Source organism: Archocentrus centrarchus, chromosome 11 (assembly GCF_007364275.1).
Source record: "Archocentrus centrarchus isolate MPI-CPG fArcCen1 chromosome 11, fArcCen1, whole genome shotgun sequence".
NCBI lineage: Eukaryota > Metazoa > Chordata > Actinopteri > Cichliformes > Cichlidae > Archocentrus > Archocentrus centrarchus.
The window spans coordinates 24335333-24349451 of NC_044356.1; the positions used below are offsets into that span (position 1 = coordinate 24335333).

At 38.1% G+C, this 14119-nt stretch overlaps 1 pseudogene; it reads left to right on the top strand.

The window, feature by feature from the left end:
- The first annotated feature begins 6637 nt into the window (after window positions 1–6637).
- Window positions 6638–6756, top strand: LOC115788858 (uncharacterized; annotated as a pseudogene).
- Window positions 6757–14119: the final 7363 nt, after the last annotated feature.

Below are 14119 nucleotides of genomic sequence, written 5' to 3' on the forward strand. Positions count from 1 at the left end.
AATTACCCTGCAAGGGCACTCTGTCTTTCAGCTACAGGGGGTGAAATGGGATGCTTGAAGAAAGGGGGTGTAGCAGTAGCACTGATGGTAACTGTGGCAGTGGTGGATGAGGGGCTACTTTTTTTTTAATGCATAACTGCTCACCAACACACATGCATGAAAACAAAACCTAAGCCTTTGAGGCAGTGACAAGTGGCAGCCCGCTATTGTATGGGCAGTGACCCTGGCCATGTTGTAATTAATTAATTGCCTTATTATTTTAATTAAGGCGTAACACCCCATGTGAAGTAGAGTCAACAAAGTGCCTATGAGTCTGTAATTAAGAGTCCATTCTCAAGGTCAGGCATGAGCGTTTCTGTAGGGATGAAGACTGTGGTATATGTGTGTGCAGCTCTGCCTGTCCTCCATTTTATCATCCTACATGTTGTTATATGAGACTAGTATGATTAGCTTCTGTCACAGTGACCCATAAGTCATTTTTTCACTGACACCTCAATCTCTACTCGCTCTGCCAAAATGCAAAATGTGTCATTGTGGCTGCAAGTCATATACCCTGCCATTATGAATAAAATAACCATCATTAGGATGTCCAATACTGTATTATCTGTGTCCCTGTCTCTCATGCTTGCACTGGAACGCACTAAACACCACAGCCACAAGGCCAAACTGTGGCTTCAGAGATTATGTTTTGTTCATCCTCAAGAGGTCAAACAGAAGCTTTAGAAATTACACCATTGGGTCTTTTTGCACACCTACCCTGTGGCTGGAAAAATGGAGTGTCCGACAGCTTTTCATGGGTTCTGGGCTTGTTACTGCCTAACTTTCTTCTTAAAGGTGGCATATGAGCGGCAGAAGAAAATGAAAGTTAGTGCCACTGAAATAGACGGGAGCAAGAGAGAAAGGATAAAAATTCGAATGACGGATCAACAAGTCCTCAACAATCATACTGGTTGTTTGACCAGTATGCACTGAACATTTCTGAAAGGACATATCTTCATTATTTACAATATTGAATCATTTTTAGTTCAAAATTGCCACAGTTGAACTATTTTAGTTCTTATGATGAACAAAATGGAAAGTTGGCAACACTTTCCATTTTAAAACAAAATTCACTTTACAAAATAAAGAATTTATCTCACAACAAAACAATAAAACCTCTGAACATGGTGTATGTCCATGCGTGTGTGTATGTGTGTGTGTGCACGTTTGAGATAAAGCATGCAAAAGTGCTAGCCTTTAGACTGCTATATAGTTGGGGCATATGTGGGATCATATGTGTCCCACATATGCCCCATATGTGTGATCATATGTGGATCATATGTGTGCTACTATTGTATATTCATGACGTTTTCTGTTGTTTGTCCTTCTGCCTAGGGACTACAGATGCAAATTAGCAAATATGCTATAATCTGGCTCATTTACAATCTGTACTAAGTATTGATTGTTTTATTAATGTGCATTGTCCCAAATAAATAAAATTAAATTAAATTAAATTAATATTTGTGATCAAGCATGCGAACATTTTGAGAGATATTGCAGAAAGTGAAAAGATATCAAATACTGGAAAGTCTATTATTGATTGCGTTATTGTCTACAATTGTTTGTGCCATAGTTCAACTTACCCAGACTCAAGATGTAACAGCTAAACTTCACAGACATTATGACTGTGATGAATTCATAGTGCACAACACTGACAGTTTGAAAAACAAATGAGCATCCACCTGGTCATTCTCCTCACCTGATGATACCTTGTGAACAGAAGTTGATGCTGTGTCTCTGCACAATTTTGAGGTTGATGGTAAAAAAAAATTTTTAGAGCCATACAAATAGAACCAAATGAGATTTACTGCATCCTGTAGCCACTGTTGACAATTTCACAAAGCCTTGTTTTGATAAAAAGGTATGTTACAGCCTTTATTAGCCCTCACTGGTCATATTTGATCGGGGAGGGGTAATAAATCTTGACAAGGCCAAAAAATGAACAGATAAGGCAACAGTCCTGCAGTGTTAGACACCGCAATCCACTCTGGCTATACCAGCCAATAAACAGGACTAGATGAAAAGACTGATCATCAAACAGAAGGAAGAGAATAGACTGGCAAGAGAGGTTGATGATAGAACTGAGATGAATAAATCCTAAAGAAGGTCTCTGTTGGTTTTACAATAGCTGCTCTTTCTTAGCTGCATGAAAAATATCATTTCTAATTTGGAATATATCTGCATTATGATCTCAAAAAGAATTTTCTGTAACAAAGGCATTTTCATCTTTGAAAAGTCTAGCTCAGTTCCTTGCACCGACTCTGAAAAGACACCCATCTGATAATGTTGCAACCCTTTGGGGTAAAATATTGCTAGGAAGTGGAAAACAAGAAAAGAATTCTGAAAATAACCTCTTAGGAAATCAAAGCAGCATAGAGTTAACAAAAGGACTACGCAAGAACCCTGAATCAAATCAAGAATTAACTTGCGTGCATTGTGTGTATATAAGATTTCTCTCAACACCAATGCAGCAGTTGCATTTACACCCTAGCCTTCTACACACAGAATTTGGAAATGCATACATTCAAACAAAACCACCAAGCACAGCAAGACCTGGTTATGTCAGTGTCACTGAGTCAAGTCTTATATCAAAGAAAATAAGATCTGAGTCATCTGTTCCATGGTGAGGCTTTGTTTTAACTTCAGAGTGGAAGTGATGGGTGTGAGACAACAGCAGTGAGGCTGCTCTCTGCAGAGACACTAATCCTCGTGATGGCATTATCAGCCACACATCAGCCCACTATACAGTAGACAGGCACGAGTGTAGGACGCGCTCCTTGCTGTGACAGCTGGGGTCTTTATGCTTGGGAGGGAGGAACAGCTCATTACTGAAGATGTTTTTCAGTGTTTTGATGGGTAAATAGAAAAACTGCTATCAAAAGCCAGCACTGACAGCCACCACATTGCCTCCCACTTAATCTGGATATGCATGAATGAGAAAAAGGATAATATCATCAGCATACTGTCATATCTTTTTTATAAAAGGAAGTGAAAATATCAGCTGCCTCTTTTTCAATCAGTGATTTGTATATCAATGGGCACCTGTCAATGGGGGCACTTTGAAGTGGCAGTTGGGAGATAAAGATTATAATTAGCCCCTTGCTGTGAGTTGGTGAATAGCGCTGCAGGTAAGGAGAGGTTGATAGTGCTGCTCCCTCCTACTCTTTTTGCAACACACTTCAAAGATTGAGATGAAAAACCAGTGGGTGTAAAAGTCAATTGCCTCCAAAAAAACTCCAAAAGGATGGATGCAATCTGACCGTGGCGCGGTGATTGCGTTTTATTGTCCAAGTGCTTCAGTCTTAATGCGTCGCTGTGTCATCATTTGGCAACTCACCCTTATACCCTTTGCAGATGCTTCTGGCCAATTCATTGCTCATCGAGCCATCACTTAGTCGTTGTTTGTCTTTTATTTAGAGAGAGGTTCAGGCGAAGGTATTGTGTTGTTTTTGCCTCCTTCACAGGAGTGGGGGGGGGGGGCTGATATTGCATCTCATTTTAATAAACATTGACAGATGAATGGACTGTTAGCGCTGGGTGAGTCTTTTGTCGGTCTGTTTCTGCAGTGTTGTCAGTAAACCATATCAAAGTATGTAAATATACAAAAAGAGTTTGACTCATATTTGCATCTGTTTTACTTGCATATTTTTGTACAAGTTTAAAATCTAACATGTTTTAAAGATGCTCTATGCAACTTTTTGATGTATTAAACACTGTTTATTGTAAATGTGTGAGTGGATTGTAACATAACTTAAAAATTAGACCTTCCTTATCTCTGTTGGTAGCCTCAAACAGCCTGTGATGCAGGATGGATTTAATGCCAAAATCCGCAGGGTGAGATGTATGTTTGCTCCTGTTTATTTTTAATGTGTTCTCAAGGTCTCCCCTTACCTTACCCAAAGAGCCAACAGTGAGCTACACTAGCCAGAAATTGCTTAGAAAGTCCATTAATCTCTGCTATGAAAAACATCCAACACAACGCCATTAAAAAAAAAATAAAAATCCTGATGTGGCTCAAGATAATATCTTAATACATGTAATATCTCAGTATCTTTGTTAGGAAACAAGATAAGAAAGCAATGAAGTCACTAAAAATTAGCCAGCTAGAATTAGGTATCAAGTTATATGTTGACACTAGCAAATAAGTTAACATTAACAAGAAGAATCCTAGTTTCGACAAATAAATCCTCTCCAGTCAAAGAGGAATTTGACTAGTGATAGTGGTGGTGGCTGTGGGAGGAAAAAAGAAAACCACCAGGAGATGGTCTTAAAATCCCAGAGACACCTGGGATAAATGTTGACAAATGTTCAAATATTTATAATGAGTCAAAATTTGTGTATATTTTGACATGGTTTTCTGACATAAGCTTCACTCAGTATTGGGAGGGTTCAATATGAGCAGGACATTCCATTCCCAAATGCTTTCTTTTGGCTAATACTTGTAGAGAATGCTATTGTTGGTTAATATGTGCATCTTACGCAGTGACTTGAGTGGATAGGTTTGGCTAATTAATTTCAATCCCGATGCCTGACCTGGCTACTAAATTAGCTGGTAATTTTCAAAATATCAGCTAATACCAGCAATAGTAACCACTGCCAGACTGGGGAAGTGCAGCTAAATTACAACTTCAATGTGGCAAAACTGTACAAGTGTAGCTTGAAATTAAATTGGAAATTATTTCATCAACTAACATGGTCAATGATGAAAGCAATGCAAGACAGAACAGTCAGCCAGTTTGATGTTACTTAGTGATGCACTACCAATCTGTCTCAAATTGGTAGTTTTGTTCACATCTAAATGATCTTTGTTGTCATACTGATACTCATGTATACAGCACATGCATTGGTCTGTTAATCACTGTACAAAATACATGACATACAGTATATACAATTGTCCACAACATTTCAGCTGGAGACACAAATCCCCTTTGAGGTTGCATAAGGACCTCACTCTTCTAAATCAAACATGTGGAATGACCCACTGTGGTGACAAAGGAGCAGCTGAAAGTAGCTTCTTCTTATTATTATTATTATTATTATTATTATTATGGTGTATGACAGATTCAACCATGACTTCTCACCATTTTCGCTGATGGTAGTGCACATGCAGATTGCAAACAAGTGCTGCATACAAATGCAAGCAATGCTTGAAAAAAAAAATGCAAGCAATGCTGACTGAGTTCATGTGATGGCCGAGAATGTTGTTAATGACACTGGCTTTGTGAAGTTATGCAGATCTCTTGTAACTACATTTTCTTATTGCACTTACACTTATATAATTATTATTATTTTTTTTTAAAGATAATGAAAATACATTATCTCAGGTGAACCAACAAATGGGATAATTCTTTAGACAAGTTATTCAGAACATAGCAAATGACTCATACTTGGCTCATTGTCTCTGACTGCTGTCATCACTGCAGCATTATGAAGTGAAGTCATAGTCACCCTTGTGATGTACCAAAAGGAGACTTAATTAGGGTCATCTTGACAGAATAACTTTAAATTCCAGTTTGTACACAGTGCCATAAGGCCACACATTCCTATTAATGATGGAATTTGATTTTCTGATGAAGTAATCTCACCCGTGTTTTTCAGCCCATATGTTTTTTAGAGAGTTTAAATTAATCAAGTTCATTGTTTGTTTGTTTTTTGTTTTGTTTGTTTGTTTGTTTGTTTGTTTTTTTTTTTTAATTATTCTCAGTAACAGATAGTGTTCCAGGGTAATTACACTAACTTTTTCTTTTTTCTTTTTTTTTAAATTTCCTGTGGCAACAGAGTTCAGGTGAGACCAGGCTTGACACCTTGCATTTTGTTCTTTGCTGAATGACGAACACCCTATTTGCCAAATGCAAATAAGGAACATTGTCACTGCTCATAATTCAACAGGGTTCTTTTTTCTTTACAAAGTAAAGCTTTTCAACTGAAGCATTAATGGATAGGTAGGTCTCTGCAGGGAAAGTGATCGTCTCGAGGATAAGAATGAGTAATGTACTTAACAGTAAGTTCCACTCAGAGGGTGCACATGAACTTTAACACACACACTGTGAAGTTGACTTATGAAGTTGTAACTCATTTTAGAAATGCTAGCTGCCAGCAAATGTGAATTGCTTCACACTGATTCATACAATCAATTTGCTGTCCAGAAAGTACAGATTAAAAAGAAAGAAAAAAAACTGCAGTTGAAACAAAACAGTGTAGTTTTGCTGAGCAATCAAATAACTGACTTAAAGTACAGCATGATCTGTCTTTTTTCACAAATTAAACAAAAGGGTACACAGTGGAGGTTTATAAACTAACTTAAGAAAAGGTTAAGCGCAGCAAAATTGTGAGGATCTCAAATGATTTGTTGCAATAATAAACTGTAGAGATGGCACATCAGTAAGAAAGAACCCATATCCATTTGCAAGTCAAATTTCTCCTCTGGAGAAACACCCTCATGTAGTAAGGAAGCCTGTTTTGTTTTGTTTTTTTTTTTCCCTAAAGTGAGAAATGACACACCTAAAGACAGGCTTTGAACACAGCACTGAACCAAATGTTGGCTTTGACAGTATGAGGAACCATTTATGTAAGAAAAGTTTCAAGTTTTAGTGTCACGGCTTATGGCATTACCACCCTGAACACACCCGATCTCGTCTGATCTCAGAAGCTAAGCAGAGACGAGCCCGGTTAGTACTTGGATGGTAGGCTGCCTGGGAATACCAGGTGCTGTAAGCTTTGGGGTGGCTGTAGCACAAAAGGGAAAGAAGGTCACCTACTAATTGGAAGGTTGGCTGTTTGAGCCCTGGCTGCTCCGGTCTGCGTGGGCAAGATACTGAACCCCAAGTTGCTCTCCAGTGCAACCGTTGGAGCACGAATGTGTGTGAATGTTAGATAGAAAGCACTGAAGTGTAGAATGTGCATGAATAGGTGAATGAGACATGTTGTATAAAGTGCTTTGAGTGCTCAAAGTAGAGTAGAAAAGTGCTATATAAGAACCAGTCCATATGCAGAGTAAAGAAACATGTTTCCCTGTACAATGAAATTCTGTCTTTGCTGTCCACAAGAGATGCCAAAAAAGAAAAAGATCCTCATAAAAAATAGAATAAATGATAAATTAGAAAACACACAAAAATAATAAAACAGCATATGAAATACAATAGTGATACAATAAATATATACATGTATATGTAATTATGCAACTATACAAATAAGAATCTGAGCTGCTATAGGCTATGTACGTACATATTTGTGTAATCTATGCTACTGTACATCAGTTGTATAGTGCAGTAAACAGCAGTACGTGCAAACTGTAAAATGTAAATAGTAAAATAAAGTTGCAAGCTGAGGTACACCAAGGTTGCAAACTCTTTTCAGGTGTTTAGGAGTCTAATGGCAGTGGGGAATAAAGGTCCTCGATTTCACATTTCTATACCTCCAGCCTGATTGTAGAAGTGTATCCACTCCATGTTGGGGGTGGGTAGAGTTTTTGAGGATGAGCTGTCCTGTGGAGTCTGCAATAGTAGATGCTCTGCAGAGAGGGCAGTGGAGTCCTAATGATCTTTTCGGTGGTCTTCACCATGCTCTGTAGGTGTTTTTGGTCCATAGCATTGGCGTTGTCATACCACACAGTGATGCAGGTGGTCTGCCTCAGCTCTTCAGGAAGTACATTGTTGAGCCCTCTTAACCAGCTGTGTGGCGTTAAATGTCCAAGTGAGGTCCTCACTGGTGTCTACATCAGTGAGGTCCTCGCTGATGTAGACACTCAGGTATTTAAAGCAGCTCACCCTCTCCACTTCAAGCTCCTGAATGAACACTGGTGGAGTCTCCTCTCCTTCCTCATATCCACTGTCATTTCCTTTGTCTTGTCAGTGTTGAGAGTGAGGTTGTTGTTCTCACACCATGACACCAGACTGGTGACCTCCCTCCTGTAGGCAGCTTCATTCCCGCCAGTGATACGTCCTATCATTGTGGTATGTCTGCAAACTTTAGGATAGTGTTATCCTTGTGGTAGACGGCACAGTCATGGGTGAACAGGGTGTAGGAGATAGGGCTGAGGACATGGGCATGGAGTGCCTATGTTAGTGATGATGCTGGCTGAAGTTTTGTCACCAGTCCTGACAGACTGGGGTCCAAGAGCCAGTCATTCTACAAAAAAAAAAAAAAAAGATTGATGCACTCTTATTTTTACATATTCAAGCATATTATAATGTCATCTTTGTTGACAGCATTTCCTGTTAGTGTTCATTATTTGATTATTTTGTTCATTATTTTATAGTTGGTTGACTTTGTTAAATTATTTAGCTTTTCACATCAATTTTTCTTGTTTCACTTATTATACTTTTATGTTCCAGTACTTACATAATGATATGCCAGTCATTTTAGTCCAACAGTGTGGCTGGGAGCCTTTACTCTTTGGCCCTGTTTCCAAGCAGTATGATAAGGAGTTCTCCATTACTTTGAGTCTACAGAAGAAAAGCATCCAAATACAACTTGATATGTTGAACTGAGCCACACATGTCCAGAGAAAACTGGGAGAGTGGAAATGGAACAGGCCTGTAATCTATTAAACATTGCAGCTAGTGTAAAAGTTGCAGAAATGGGGTGTTTGTGAGGCAAGACAATTTTCTCCTTGTTGTGAAGTAGTTCTTAATCAAAGAGAAACAGACTTAATGATGGCCGTCTCTGCCTACAATTTTGGCCACAATCCCTTAAAGAACAAGCTCTTGGCAGATACCATTATGAGTGGGATTGTGTGTGCTTTTTTTCCCTCAAGTCTCGCGATTCGCCACATTAACAGAAGAGCCATACTCGTTTCTTGTTAATGTGACAGCTGTGACATATTGTTTATGCATTGCATGAAAAAGGCAGAGCAATACTCGTAGCACATAAGTGAATTCTCTGTGTGATGTGTTGCCTCTATAGAAACACTCTCATTCCTGAATATTCCATTCTATGAAACATGTTTTTGCAGTTTTAATTAAAAAGTTGATGCTGACTTGAACTCATTTTCTGAATACATTTGCCTCAATGAAACTCCGGAGTTGGCAAAGGAAATTAAAGATTAATAAACACATTCCATATAAAACCTATTTCTTTACTATAGTCCAGCTTTGTGATTTTAGGCTGCTCAGACAGGTGCAGGTTTACATGAAACTCATGCATGGCTTTCCTTTAGCAGTAACGTCTACATATGCATTATTTAGATGAAATCTAAAACATTTGAATCTTTAAAATTTAGTATTTATGTTTGGCATTGTGTGTGTATATGATAAGGAGTGTGTGTAATGCAGTTCACATATAGTATAGTCTTTGCTTATTATTTTTCCAAAGGAATGCATGTTTGCCACAAACAAATGCAATTCATTTCAATTTTATTTATATAGCACCAAATCACAACAAATAACCACCTCAAGGTGCTTTATATTATAAGGTAAAGACCATGAAATAATACAGAGAAAGCCCCAACAATCAGACGACCTCCTAGGGGCAAACACTTGGCGACAGTGGGAAGGAAAACCTGCCGTTTAACAGGAAGAAACCTCCACCAGCACCAAGTTCAGGGAGCCATCTGCCGCAACTGGTTGGGGGTGAGGGGAGGGAGACAGGACAAAAGACACACTGTGGAAGAGAGTGGTGTATGAACAGAGGGAGCATGAAAAGAAAACTAAGGGATGGTTCAGGGTCACCTGATTAACTATAAGCTTTATCAAAAAGGAAAGCTTTAAGCCTAATCTTAAAAACAGAGAGGGTGTCTGTCTCCCAAATCCAAAGTGGGAGCTGGGTCTACAGAGGAGGGACCTGAACACTGAAGGCTCTGCTTCCCATTCTACTTTTAAATACCCTAGGAACCACAAATAAGCCAACAGTCTGAGAGCAAAGTTCTCTTTTGGGGTGATATATGGTACTATCAGGTCTTTGCCAGAGGCCAAGGCAATGCCAACCAGAGTAAGTATCTGGTTAGACACCATCTTTCTAAGATTTGTAGACCACTCCTCTGCAGATGATCAGTTAGCTGTTTCACATCTACTCTTTCAATAATTTTTGAGGTAAAAGGAATGTTGGAGATTGGCCTATAATTAGCTAAGACAGCTAGGTCAATGCTTTGTAAGTAATGGTTTAATTACTGCTGCCTTAAAGGCCTGTGGTACATAGCCCATTAACAGAGATAGATTGGTCATATTTAAGATAGAATTAATTAATTAATGGTAGAACTTCTTCGAGCAGTCTTGTTGGAATGTGGTCTAAGAGACACATTGATGGTGTGGAGGAAGAAAGTATTGCGCTCAGGAAGATCAAAGAGTAAATACTGTAAATTACAGTACTATTGAAAGTAGCTGTACATAACGATATGTCTGTGAGACGTTTATGAATATTTTTTTCTCTAATGGCTAAACTTTTATTTGTGAAGAAATTCATGAAGTCATTACTAATTAAAGTGAAAGGAATACTCGGCTCAACAGAGCTCTGACTCTTTGTCAGCCTGGCTACAGTGCTGGAGTTGTTCTTTTTTTTCTTCAAACACTGATGAATAATAAGAGCTCTTAATTAGTGAGACACCATTTCCTCTCCAGCTTACGGGTTATCTGCTTTAAGCTGCGCGTTTGTGAGTTATACCAGGGAGTCAAGCACTTCGGATTTGAGGCGTTATTTTTTTTCAGAGGTGCCAGAATATCCAGAGTTGTACGCAGCAAGGATGTAAAACTACTGATGAGAAAATCGACCTCTCTGGGAGCAGAGCTTAGGTAGCTGCTCTGCCCTGTAGTGGCATATGGAATTAAAAAAGATAACATTGTAGGAATTGCTTCCTTAAACTTAGTTACAGCACTTTCAGAAAGACGTCTACTGTACTGTAATTTATTTCTCAATGCTGTGAAATCCATTATTATAAATTTAAATGTTATTAAGAAATGATCAGACAGAAGAGGGTTTTCAGGGAATACTCTTAAATGTTCAGTTTCTATACCATATGTCAAAACAAGACCCAGAGTGGGATTAAAGTGGTGGGCGGGCTCATTTACATTTAGAGAGAAGCCAACTGAATCTAATAATAGATTAAATGCAGTGCTGAGGCTGTCATTTTCAGCAACTACATGGATGTTAAAATCACCTTCTAAAATTATTTTATCCGTACTATCAGATAGAAAATCAGATAGAAAACTAAGAAAGGACCAGGTGGTTGACAGACAACAAATAAAACTGTTGAACTTTCCATTTAGGGTGGACAAGGCTAAGAGTCAGGCTTTGATACAAATGAAAACTCTGTCAGGGTCTTTGGCTGATTAATAAGCTGGAGTGGAAGATTGCTGATATTCCTTCTCCTTGGCCTATGCTTTGAGGATTCTGACAGTTAGTGTGACTCGGGGTTGTGTTGATTCATTTAAACAAACATGTTCATCCTGCTGCAACCAGGTCTCTGTAAGGCAAAATAAATCAATATGTAGAGCAATTATTAAATCATTTACTAACAGGGACTTAGTAGACAGACACCTAATGCTTAATAATCCATATCTAACTGTTTTACTCTTTGGTGCTATATTGTTCTTTGTGCTGGTTTTTGGTTTGGTTTTGGTTGTCTGGGAGTAGACACAATCTCCATGGGGATGGGGTTTTGGGCGGCCTCATGAACAAACTTAAAAATGATCTTGATGGATTGTTTAATACTCTGAGAGATTAAATTATTTATCACACTGCATGACTTTATTTTAATGCAGACTTGTTTGGCAAATAAGATTTCCATAAGCGTCTGTTGTTTCCTCCCTGTTGCTTTGACAGACGTGTATTGCAAAAAATGTGTTTTCATTTCGGTATAATTCAGCACGTCAAAATATTAAATCCACACAGGTTTGTGAATAGACACCTTTAGCTGGATTCAACTTATATTTTTTCAGATGGTACATTAAAGCTGCCAGCTGAATATGGTTGACTGCATATTATGATGCATCTTGATAAAAGTATGCTTTGGATGTTTTCTATTGTTTGGTGGTGAGACTGGATCGTTGCCTTTGTATGCACATATAAAGTCAGTCAGTCACTCTCAGAGAGCATAAGCCAGCACAGTTTCTATGAGTTATGTCTCACTTGAGGGAAAGAGATGGGGTGACATGACTAAAACCCTGCCTTGCTCCCTGAAGGCGGCACATGTCAACCATCTTCTGGGGCCTTGTCAGCAGCCAAAAGGTTTTAATGGAACTGTGTTTTGGGATTTGCACATGTCGTCGGTCTTGTTCAAGAGACGGCGAGTGTCGAGGGGGAAAGAGCGACACGAGACCTCTTTGAGTGTCAAGCCGCTGAAAGGAGACATGGCGTCCGCCAAGAGAATAGCTGCTTCAGTCTTCTTATCCTTCCCTGCCAACACACACAGATCCAAACTCAAATTGTCAGCTTCTCTTCCCGAGATGTTCTCTGTAAGCTTGAGATAGGCTTGGGTGTTAGGCGATTGAACAGCCGGGTGCCTATTCTGAACTGCACATCTTCATTTAACAGGCATGAACACCTGCTGCGACTGCAATGCAGTTCAGTTGTTTGCACTTGCTTGGCTCTGCTACAGTTTTTATTTCAGATACGGTCCTCAAATCTAGTATTCATCAAAATATCCTGGAAGAAGAACTGGGAGAACATTTACAACTGATTGCCAACTGATTATTTAAAATGTTGTGAACAAAATTAGATTCCAAATGGAAGTGCAGCCAGTTTTCCCTCTGTTTATATTGTTTATACTGTTTTAATGGCATTTGCTAAAGCCTGCCCCCTTTGCCCCATTGACACCAGTGCCATTAAATTTAAATGACAAACTTCCTACAGAAAAAAGAGCTGTTTAGCACATTTGGAAACTTTGTATATTCTGATTCTAACATAAAACATTTTAGAATATTTTTAAATAAAATCAAATGCCACTGTTTTAATTTTAAAATCCCCCATGCTACATGGTTGACTTATTGATTTATTCATTTATTAAAGTTAAAAAAAGAAAAAAAAAAAAAGAAAAAAAAAAAACTTTAAGATATTCAAACTTTCCTGCTGTCCCTATCTCAATAATAGTGGCAGAAAAAGGCATTACAAATGGAAAAAGAGTTGATTTTTTCCTACAGAAAAAAGAGCTGTTTAGCACTTTTGGAAACTTTGTATATTCTGATTCTAACATAAAATATTTTAGAATATTTTTAAATAAAATCAAATGCCACTGTTTTAGTTTTAAAATCCCCCATGCTACATGGATAACTGATGGATTTATTCATTTATTAAAGCTAAAAAAAAGAAAAAAAAAAGACTTTAAGATATTCCAACTTTCATGCTGTCCCCATCTCAATAATGGTGGCATAAAAATGCATTACAAATGGAAAAAGAGTTGATGAAAGTCACTGTCGAGACATAACCCAGACAGATTTGTGACAGATTGTCATAAATCTTAAAAGGATTATGCAAGTCAGAAAAAAAGAGGCAAAATTACTGTATTACTCACTGTGACTTTCTCCTATTTTTCTCTCCTTTCTCACTTGGCTTTTCACATGTGAGCATCCACCTTGGCAGCCACTGAACATATATGACTCTAGATTTTGTGTCGGTTCATGAAACCTATGGGAGAGAGTTGAATCATGCATTTATTTGTGTGACTCTATAGCTCTACATGTGGCTAATTCCAAAGCAACTGGAAAACCTCTGTATTTTATTATGAACAGAAAGCAAGTTAATGACAGTTAACTCAGCATGATTGCCACTTTTTCAAATACCCAGGGTACAGGGTATACAGAGATGTGTGTCATGATATGGTGGCATTTAAATGTGATACCTCATGTGGTTATAAACTACTTCTTGTCACAACTGTGTTGCATTTAGGAATGCAGCTAATAATTATTTGTATTTTCTATTGTTCTATCAGTGATATGTTGATTATTCCTTAAGTCAGTAAAATGTCAGAGGTAAAAAAAAGCCTATTTTGAAGTCTGAAAATGAACTTACAATTAAAGACTGTTGTCATTCCAATAATATATATACTATGTTTTCCTTTCTTAAAATATTTGATTAATTAGTCAGTTTTGTAAATATGTAAGAAGGAGGTGTTTAAAGACTGATACTTTTGGCATTGCTGGTAAACAGACGT